This window comes from Talpa europaea (genome assembly GCF_964194135.1).
Source record: "Talpa europaea genome assembly, chromosome: 9".
NCBI classification, from domain to species: Eukaryota; Metazoa; Chordata; class Mammalia; order Eulipotyphla; family Talpidae; genus Talpa; species Talpa europaea.
The window spans coordinates 76,419,761-76,430,443 of NC_140076.1; the positions used below are offsets into that span (position 1 = coordinate 76,419,761).

Genomic DNA, 10,683 nt, shown 5'->3' on the forward strand with positions numbered 1-10,683 from the left:
CCCCTCAGCAGTGTATTTCAGTCAGTCTGCCTGTTCTGTTCCCCACTCTGTCTCTCGTGAATCCTCTTACCCCCCGCATCTCTGGCCTGTACCGAAGTTCTTGTATGCATAAATAAATAAATCTTTAAAAAATGCAATATCTTAATCTTTAGGATTTAATTCTACTCTAGAATATTGGAAAGGAATTAGAGAGTTAGTGATCCCAGGGCCACACTACTTCCTCCTTATAGTCTCCCCTATTGTCAATCACATTTTCCTCCAGGAGAAATTTTTCTGCACTAGGCCCCTCAGCACTCAGGAACTTTGATTTGCATTAACTTACTGTTTTTTAATTCATTTACCTGATAAAGTGTTGATTGTAGAAAAACTGAAAATCAGAGAAAAGATATAAAGAACAAAACACTCATAACTCCTTCATCTAGGAATGGCTGCTTATAACTTCTTAGTGTTCTTCCTTGTTATTTTGGTGTGCCAATGTCTTTTTTTTTTTTTAAAGATATAATTAACATATCATAAAATTCACCCTTTTAAAGGATACAACTTAGTGGGTTTTTAGCGTATTCACAAGCTGGGTTTTAGCATATTCACAAGGTGGGTTTTTAGTGTATTCATCACCACGATCTAATGCCAGAAGATATCATCAACCCAGAAAGAAACCTTTTCCCTGTTTGTTGTCTTGTCACTCTCCTTCCCCTCTCCCTGACTGACCTGTGCCATGGACTTTGCTACATTGAATATAAATGGAATCGTGCAGTATGTGACCTTTTGTGTTTGGTTTCTTTCAAACACAATGTTTCAGGTTTATCCATGTACTGGTGTGTATCAGAATTCCTTCCATTTGGTGACTGAATAACATTCCATTGCGTGCATCTATCATGCCTTGTTTATCCATTCATTGGTTGGTGGCTATTTGGGTTGGGGTTGCTTTCACTCTTCAGCTACAATAAATAATGATTCTAGGAACATTTGTATACACAGTTTGTGTAGACATGTTTTTGATATGTTTGCATATACAGATACAAATGGGGTTACTGTGTCACATAGTAGGCCTTAGTTTCAATTTATTAGACACTGGGCTTCCTTGGTGGCACAAGGGGTTAAGCCTCAGCACTGTCAAGCTACTTCCAGCCACCATGGCATGCATTCCATCCCCGGCCAGGGAGCTGGCCCACATGGCGCAGTGGATCTTTCCTCTCTCACTCCCTGCTCTCCTCAGCAGTGGATTTTCGTGGATCCTCCTTTTCTCTTCCCTGCTCTGTCTCTGGTGAATCCTCTCTCACACATACACACATGCCTCTGGCCTGCACCCCAGTTCTTGTGTGTATAGATAAATAAAAATAAATCATAATTAAAAAATGAATTTAAATGAATTTAATAGGTACTTTGTGTTTTTCCAAGACACCAGTCTATTTAATATTGCCAGGAACACGGTGTAAGGGTTCCAATTTCTCCATATCTTCACCAACTTGCTATTATCCTTTAAAAAATAAAATTACAGTTATCCTAGTAGGTGTGAAATGGTACCTCATTGTATTTGCGTTTGAGTTTTCCTGATGACTAATGATGTTGGGCATTTTCTCATGTCCTTATTAGACATCTGTATATCTTCCTCGGAGAACTGTCCATCCAAGTCTTTTGCCTGTTTTAAACTTGTATTATCTTATTATTGTTGAGATGTAAGAGTTCTTCATGTATTTTGGATAGTAGAACTTTGTCAGACAGGGCTTCCCTGGTGGCGCAAGGGGTTGAGCGTAGTGCTGTGAAGCTGTCCGCAGCCTCTGTGGCTAGAGTTTGATCCCCAGGCAGGGAGCTACCCACATGGTGCAGCAGACCTCTTCTGACTTGCCTGCTGCTCCCCTCAGCAGTGTGCTTTGGTCTATCTGCCTCTTCTGTTCCCCGCTCTGTCGCTGGTGAATCCTCTCACCTTCCACACCTCTGGCCTGTACCCCAGTTCTTATAATCATAAATAATAAATCTTTAAAAAAAAAAAGGAACTTTGTCAGATATTGATTTGCAAATATTTTTTTTCCCATTCTGTGGAATGTCTTTTTACTTTCTTGATGGTGTCCTGTAGAGCACAATTTTTAATTTTAATAAATTCCAATATATTTCTTTGCCACCTGTTGTTGCTTGCACATTTGGAGTCAAAGCCAAGAAATTATTGCTTAATCCAAAATCATGAAATTTTACCTATGTTTTCTTTTAAGCATTTTAAAGCTCTGACATTTAGGTATTTAATCCATTTTGAGTTAATTTTCGCATATGGTGTGACTGACATAGGAGTCCAACTTCTCCTCCTTCTTTTTTTTTTTTTTGCATCTGGCTCTCTGTGTCCTAGCACTATTTGTCGTTCAATCTTCCCATTGAGTTTTCTTGGCATTTTTATTGAAAATCAATTGCTCATAAGTGTATGGGTTTACTTCTGGGCTCTCAATTCTATTTCATTGATCTATATAACTATCCTATGCCAGGACCACAATCTTAATTACTGTAGGTTTGTAGTAAGTTTTGAAATTGGGAAGTATTGTCCTTCAAATTTGTTCTTTTCAAGATTTTTTGGTTATTCCGGATCTCTTACATTTCCATATGAATTTTAGGATCCATTTGCCAATTTATGCAAAAAAGTCAGCTGAGATTTTGATAAAGATTGTGTTAAATCTGTAGATCAATTTGGAGAATATTGGGATCTTCACAATATTGTTTTTCCAATCCATGAACATAGGTGTCTTTCCATTTATTTAGGTCTTCTCTGATTTCTTTCAGTGGTGTTTCACAGTTTTCAGTGTACAAGTCTTGAATTTCTTCTGTTATATTTTGTCAAATTCCCAAGTGTCTTTATTTCTTTTGATTCTATTCCCTACAGATTCTTAACATAGATAGACTCTTACTATAGGTAACATTTTGTATCTGCCTTTTTGACTTCAGTTACATCATAGACATTTTTCCCAAGTTAATCATTATACTTCTTCAACATAATTTCTTAATACTACATATTAGTCTATTATATGGTTTTACTATAATTTATTTTTAAAAGACTTATTTATTCATGCATACAAGAACTGGGGTATAGGACAGATGTGCAGGGGGTGAGAGAATTCAGCACAGAGAGCGGGGAGCAGAGTACGCAGATCTACTGAAATACACTGCTGAAGGGAGCAGCGGGAGACACAGGAGAGGTCTGTTGCACCATGTGGGTTAGCTCTATGGCCAGGGATTGAACTCGTGCTGCAGTGGCTGCCAATAGCTATATAGTGCTGAGACTTAACCTCTTGCACCACCAGGGAGGCCCTTTTATTATAATTTATTTAGCCATTTTCCTATCATGAGATATTTAGGATCTTTAACATTTTTCCAATTTATATATATATATATCTATATTAGTGTAATAAATACTTCTGTGCATCTTGTGATGTCTGCATTTCAGATTTTTTTTTTTTTTTAACCAACAACACTTTATAATTTATTTTTTCTTTTCTACGTCCTGCTCCACAGCCTCCTTGGCCCTCTTCATCCCGATGCCGAAGAGCCGCGCGTTGGCCCGGGCCATGCAAAGGCTGGCAAAGGCCTTGAAGCTCTTCTCCTCGTCTGTGATGGGTCTGGCCTTCTCCTTCTTGGACACATTCCGGATGCGCATGACGAGTCCTGTCAGCTGCAAAGCCAACTTCAGCTCTTCAGCAGAGCTGACCCCTTCTTGGGCGCCGTGGGCTTCCTGGGGAAGAGGATCGGCTTGGAGCGGGACTCCGTGAGCCGCTGCACGCTGGCCTGCAGGGACTCGGTGGACTTGTTCCGCCTCCGGGGGTCCACGGAGATGCCGATGGCCCTGGCCACCTTCTTGTGGATGCCCGCTACCCGCAGCTCCTCCAGGCTGAAGCCGCGGCCGGCGCGCGCCTTGGTGTGGCAGCGTACGGCGGGGCAGCGCACGACGGGCGGGATCGGGCGGGGCGCGGGGCGCGAGGCGATGCCTTGGCCTGCCGCCGGGCCTTGCGCCTGCGGATCTTGCGCGCCGGCTGGTTGAACCACGTGGCCACGCGGCGCTGCCAGTCCTTGTGGAAGCGGGGCTTCAGGATCGTGCCATTCCGGCTGGGCGCCGTGGCTGCCACCTACGGGCCTCTCCGGGGGAGAACGGCCGGTGCAAGGGTGCATTTCAGATTTTTTCCTTTAAAGTATTCATGTATTCTTGTCCTCTACTCTAGTGAGGCGGTGGTAGACATTTCAAACTTCTTTAAAAAAAAAAATGGATATGCTTTTAAGTCTCCTTTAATTTTTTTTTTTAAAGATTTATTTATTTACACAAGCACTGGGTACAGTCAGAAGCACGGGAGAGTGACAGAATTCACCAGAGCCAGAGCGGGGAAGAGAACAGGCAGACTGACGAAGTACACTGCTGAGGGGAGCAGCGGGCGGCAGGAGAGGTCTGCGCGCCATGTGGGACCCTCCTCCAGTGGCTGGGAGCAGCCGGGGATCGAACCGGCGCTGCAGAGGCCGCGGGCAGCTTCTCAACCCAGCGCTCAACCACTGCACCACCGGGGAGGCCCATTTCAAACTTCTTGAGGCCTGATTTTCTTTCCTTTTTTTTCAAAGATTTATTTTATTTATTTATGCATATAACAACTGGGGTGTAGGGCAGAGGTGCAGGGGGTGAGAGGATTCACCAGAGACAGAGTGGGGAGCAGAACAGGCAGACTGACTGAAATACACTGCTGAGGGGACCAGCTGGTGAGTCAGGAGAGGTCTGCTGCACCATGTGGGTTAGCTCCCAGGCCAGGGATCAAACTTCTGCTACAATGGCTGCTGATAGCTTCATAGTGCTGAAACTTAACCCCTTGCACCACCAGGGAGGCCCCAGGCGCCTGATTTTCTTTCTTTCTCTCTTTCTCTCTCTCTCTCTCTCTCTCCCTCCCTCCCTCCCTTTCTTCCTTTCTCTCTCTCTCTTTCCTTCCTTCCTTCCTTCCTTCCTTCCTTCCTTCCTTCCTTCCTTCCTTCCTTCCTTCCTTCCTTCCTTCCTTCCTTCCTTCCTTCCTTCCTTCCTTCCTTCCTTCTTTCTTTCTTATTTCTTTATACAAGCACTGGGTACAGTCAGAAGCATGGGAGGGTGAGAGAATTCACCAGAGCCAGAGTGGGGAACAGAACAGGCAGGCCTACAAAATACACTGCTGAGGGGAGTAGCGGGCTCTGCAGGAGAGGCCATGTGGGACCCTCGCCCAGCGGTTGGTAACCAAACCGGTGCTGCATAGGCTGCGGGCAGCTTTGCAGCCCAGCGCTCAACCTCTGCGCCACCAGGGGAGGCCCAGGCCTGATTTTCTTATTTTGCAATCCCAAATAGTCCTCAGGGACAGGTCTGTGGTGTTCAAGGAGGCACCTTCAGAAAGCTCATTGGGGCCTTGGACTAGGTCAGGTGCTTTTCATTTTACCCCCACAGTAATATATCCTGACCTTACCAAAGCTCTTATCACAGATATATAGGCCTGGTGACTCGTTATAGCCCCCACAAGATCGAGAGGCCCAACAGGAAACGGCATGGTCATTTTTATACCTCTATGTTATAGTCTATAGGAGATGCTTAATAAATGTTTATTGAATGAGTAAGACAATAAGAAATTCAAGATCCTAGGCCAGACTAGAAATCTTGAGTCAAAAGATTGTGGCCACTAGATTTTTGGAGAGCCTGCAGTGTGTCGCACAGAAATTGTGGGCTGGAAAAGGCCCTTGAGGTTGCCTCATTCAGGAATTTTCAAACTTCTTATAACTAGAATAATATGTGAAAATAGAGCAGCAGAAAAGATAAGGGTGGGAGATGATGGAAGTCCTATTTGTAGAATTTTCTCAGTGGCCCTGACACACAGTAAAAACCAAGTTTGTAAAAATGATTGAAGTAGTCTAATATGCCATTTGTACAGGCCAGGGGAAGGGTGCTCTTGGGCAGAAGTGACTTATTCAAGGTCACACAACTACAGCAGAGTGAGAAAAGGACTCTGACCTGACTCCTATTCATAGAATGTTCTATTGAATCCAGCCTCAGAACTACCTTTGCATCTCTCCTGCAAATGTCTAAAATTCAACTAACCAAGATAAAGTATCATCCCTATTGTGACATATTTTAAAAGTAAAATTAATTTGACAGAAAAGAAATTACAGGGCTGAAGGAGTATGACATACTGAGCTGTGTGATAAGACTTTAATGTGAGGTGGTGATTTATCTTTGAAGCTCCTAGGGGAAACTGAGTTACCAGAAATATTGACATAGAGGCAGGAAGTGGGATTTTTTTTCAGGTGTTAGTTCTTATGTGGCTCTGTGACGCCTTGGAACAGTTTGTGGGATGGGACATGAGCCACTCCTCTTGCTGACTTCTTTTCAGTATCTTCCTTCCCTCCCCAGTTCAGTGTGTTAAAGGCAGGACAATTGTCAGAGGAGCCCCTGAAACCAGCATGGGATTGAAAATGATCAATCTGATTGGAGCTCCTATGGGTACAAGTCAGGTCTGAGCTTACGCCAGGGCCAAACCTCGGTCGGTATAGGTGAGGTCAGGCACCCAGTGAAACAACAACCAGGGTGAGACTAAAGATGGACCAGCATTGGAATTCAAAATGGACACATTTGGTTAGAGTTTGACCAGCGCCAATCAAACACTGGGATTAGAGCCCTCTGCCCCTGGTGGTAAGTTTTGAAGCCCAACCGCAGTATAGGTCAGATTGGACACACTGCTGCAGTTCCACAGGCACCCATCACGTAGCTGGGATTGTAAAATGGATTAATCAATTTTGAATGGCAAACACCCTGAAGAGTATATAAGTCAGGTTCCAGTCAGTTTCCACTCAGGCAGCCTCCTCCGTACTCTCCCCTGGAAGACCTTTGTAGAATTGTAACACTGGTCCCAACCTCTGACACATCTGACACCAACCCCTGGTGCTGTTGCCTTTAGCACTGGCTAGTCTGGTGTCCAGTGCTGCCCATCCCAGCCCTTGGATTGCTTTTGTTGAGGCTGTGGTGCCACCATCACAGAGAGCTTCACAGAGACCTTTGAGACCTTTGCATTGGATCTCTGCTTCAAACCACAACCTGACCATTGCTGACTCTGGCCCTGCCACTAACTCTTCCTCTCTCCCAACTTCTCTCTTTCTTCCCTTTGTAAATAAACCCTGCTGTTGTTGAGCCCTGAGCTGGAGTCATGTCCTACAATTGCAGTTGGTTTTTATTTGTTTGTATGTTTGTTTAAAGATTTATTTATTTATACAAGAACTGGGATACAGGTGCAGGAGGGTTGAGAGAATTCACCAGAGACAGAGCAGGGAGCAGAACAGGTAGACGGACCGAAACTACTGCTGAGGGGAGCAGCGGGCAAGACAGGAGAGGTCTGCCACGCCATGTGGGTATCTCCCTGGCCAGCCGGGAATTGAACCCGCACTGCAGAGACTTCAGGCAGCTTCACAGTGCTGCACTCAACCCACTGCACCACCAGAGAGGCCCTACAATTGCAGTTGTAAGTGCAGGGATGAGAACGCACCAACCATAACATTTTGGCTCCCACCTTAGCATTTCTTTTTTTTTTTTTTAAATTTTTATTATGCAGGCAAGAGGTGCATGGGGTGTGAGAGGATTCACCAGAGACAGAGTGGGCAGCAGAACAGGTAGATCTGCTGAAATACACTGCTAAGAGGAACAGCAGGCGAGACAGGAGAGGTCTGCTGAGCCATGTGGGTTAGCTCCCTGGTTGGGGATCGAACTCATGTCATAGAGGTGATAGCACTAAGACTTAACCGCTAGGCCACAAGGTAGGCCCCCATTTACACAATTTCAAATGAATCCTCATACCTACAAGGCAAGTCCAAACTCCTCAGTCTGGCATGCAGCCCAGGATTCTGCATCTTTCTGGAAAGGACCAAACTAGGGGAAACCAGGTTTAGTCAGTTGGTGGGTCTTCACCTGCCTGCTTAAAGACACAGGACATGATCCAAAAGCAGACACCTGGTGAGAAATACCAGTAACAGGATTTATTTACACGGAGAATGAGAAAAAGGAGAGGAGAGAGTGTGTGTTTATAGCCTGGCACACTGCCAAATCTCAGTTTATCCTATTCCAGATAGTGTCCACTGAGTAGATACTATGGTCCAAGCTGAAGCCACAGGGATAAGCTGGGGGCTTCTCCACAGAAATTGTTAAAGGGCAGCCCCCATATAAAATGGGTTGCCTGGCTGTGGGTCCTCATCTGCACGCCTAAAAGGGACTTATTAATACTCCACTGCAGGCACACACAAAAGTTTAATAAAAGGTTTATTTACAAGGGAAGGGGAAATGAGGAAATGTACAACTCAGGGAGAAAATAGGGAAATAAAGTCTTAAATGCATCCTACCCGATCCCCCGACCTGGAAACCCAATGGCACTCTGAGAGCTGGCAGAGAGCCAAAAGGGAGCCCCCCAAGGTCTGGTTTTATACCAAACCTGGCTGCTTAACTTCACCCTCAGGTCCCAGCCACCTTCCCTTTGGTGGTGATGGGATTTGTCTTTCCCAATGTCCTGATGGCTTTGGTCTGTAGTGGGGGTGGAGTCCACAAAGCCTGTATGGGATTAGCTCAGGACATCCTTTCCCCCTAACAAAACCAGCCGTTTAGTCACCAAAGCCGTAGCAGCTTAACTACCCCAAATCCCAGCGTCACCCCTGTTTTCTAAAAGTCCCTGCTAAGGGGGTATAATCTAGAGTTGTCACCCACTGGCTCCTAGGTTGCTCCCCACTGTTCCTCTTACATTTCCACGCCTCTCACTGATACCAAATGCCAGCCTCAGTTTTCCCCCAGCCAATAAAAGGGAACAGAGTTTGAAAAGGAAAGTAGTTTAATTTGTTGGCAAACTGAGGAGGGCAGAGGATATTTGTCTAAAAGATCATGGTCCTGCTTTTTGGCAGAGTGCAGGGGTATTTATACAAAGGAGTAAAAAGAAGGGGAGATGGGTAAGGGTGGGCACAGCCTTTTGGTGCAGGCATCTGGAGATCTAGGAAGATTGGCCAGCTCCAAGAGGTTGGCAGCTCTACTTTGTTAACCCCCTAGTGTTTAATTTCCATATTATCTTCTTAGGAATGTTCTTTCTTTTCAAGACAAGGTTTTAAACAAACTTGTTAAATGCAAGAGGCTTATCTGGTGGGGCAGGAAGAGAAAACTATTCAAGTATCTGCATCATCACCCCCATCTCTAGGGCTATTCTATTTTTTTTTTTATAGAGGCATGTTTTATTTATTTGTTTGCTGGTTTGTTTGTTTGTTTGTTTTTGTTTATACATGCACTGGGTACAGTCAGAAGTGCGGGAGGGTGAGAGAATTCACCAGAGCCAGAGCGGGGAGCAGAGCAGGCAGAAGGACCGAAGTACACTGCTGAGGGGAGCAGCGGGGGGGCAGGAGAGGTCTGCGCGCCATGTGGGACCCTCCTCCGGTGGCCCGGAGCAGCCGGGGATCGAACCGGCGCCGCAGAGGCCGCGGGCAGCTTCGCAACCCAGCGCTCAACCGCTACGCCACCGGGGAGGCCCTCTAGGGCTATTCTAAATCCCGACTTCGCCCAGCTAGACTATGTCTCACTCCCCCCACGTAAAGACGCTTGATTTATGCACTTTAATATCAACGTACCACAGGGGCAGGCCCCGGGCATACTGTGGTGAGTCCAAAAGTCATGAATTTCTGAAACCTCCAATAGGTTGTCCCTGAAAAACAGGAGGTGCTACCTCCTTTCTTGCCTTCATGGAACTTTCCGGCTACTCTAGATGCTTTCCCCTAGAGCTTTCATTCCTCACATTTGTGCCTGGGACTCGCTCAGGAGAAAGGCGGCCAAGGCTGTTCCCCCCACAGGGAGAGGGTCAGTTAGTACTTAAGTTTCTTGGCCGCGCAGCGTCTGCAGGGAACCAAGTAGAACATCTCCCGAGATGGGCTCGCCTGGGGCCGGGTTGCCATGGCAACCACACAGCGCACCCCCCCCACCCCATCCCCCTTCCGCCACTGTTGGTCCTGGGAGGACCGGCGGGCGGCTCCAGCCTGCGTCTCTATGGTTTCCACAGCCTAGAAAGACCCAAACGACATTTCCGGGAAGGTGGCGGCGCCCGTGTCGGATCTTGCACGTGTTTCCGCGGAGACGACCCAGCCTGACGGTAAGGAAGGCGCGACCCTCCCCTCATATTGGCAGTAGCGGAAGCTCGACCTCAGGAGCAAATGTGAGAGCTGGAGAGTAGTTTTCACGCGCGTGAAGCTGAGGCAGGAGGGCTGCAATTGAGACCTGGTGAGAATGGCCGGCTCTAGAATCGCTTAAGAGTGGCCCTGGAACGCTTGTTCTCCAGAACTTAACAAAAAATTCGAGTTGCCCGGAACGGAGACAGTTCTTGAAAGTGTACTCGCAGCCTTGACGCAGACTGAGACGCACAGGCTGGGACCTAGTTGCCCGTGTCGTGCCCACTGTAAGCCGGTTAAAGCAGATACGCATTCTGATTCCTAGTACTGTGTTAAGTGCACTGCCCCTGACTTTCAGGGTGTATCGTTTCGAATTACTGCGACAGAGATAGACTGTGGTAAGATTATAGCAGAAAGCACAGTGCTATAGGAAACTGAGGAGTGAGTTCCGGAAGGCCTGAGATCCTGATCCTCTTAACTGCCAGCTCTTTTATTTGGGCAAGTAACTAAATCTCTTTTGTGTCTTTTCTTCATTTGTCAATT

At 46.3% G+C, this 10,683-nt stretch overlaps 1 pseudogene across 1 annotated transcript; it reads right to left on the reverse strand.

Moving 5' to 3' along the window:
• Positions 1 to 3,096: 3,096 nt before the first annotated feature.
• LOC311177751 (large ribosomal subunit protein eL13-like) lies at positions 3,097 to 5,374 on the reverse strand (annotated as a pseudogene). The gene is made up of 2 exons: positions 5,360 to 5,374; positions 3,097 to 4,100 (listed from the first exon to the last, which is right to left on the reverse strand). The product of its transcript is annotated as a large ribosomal subunit protein eL13-like (transcript).
• Between the last annotated feature and the right edge of the window lie 5,309 nt (positions 5,375 to 10,683).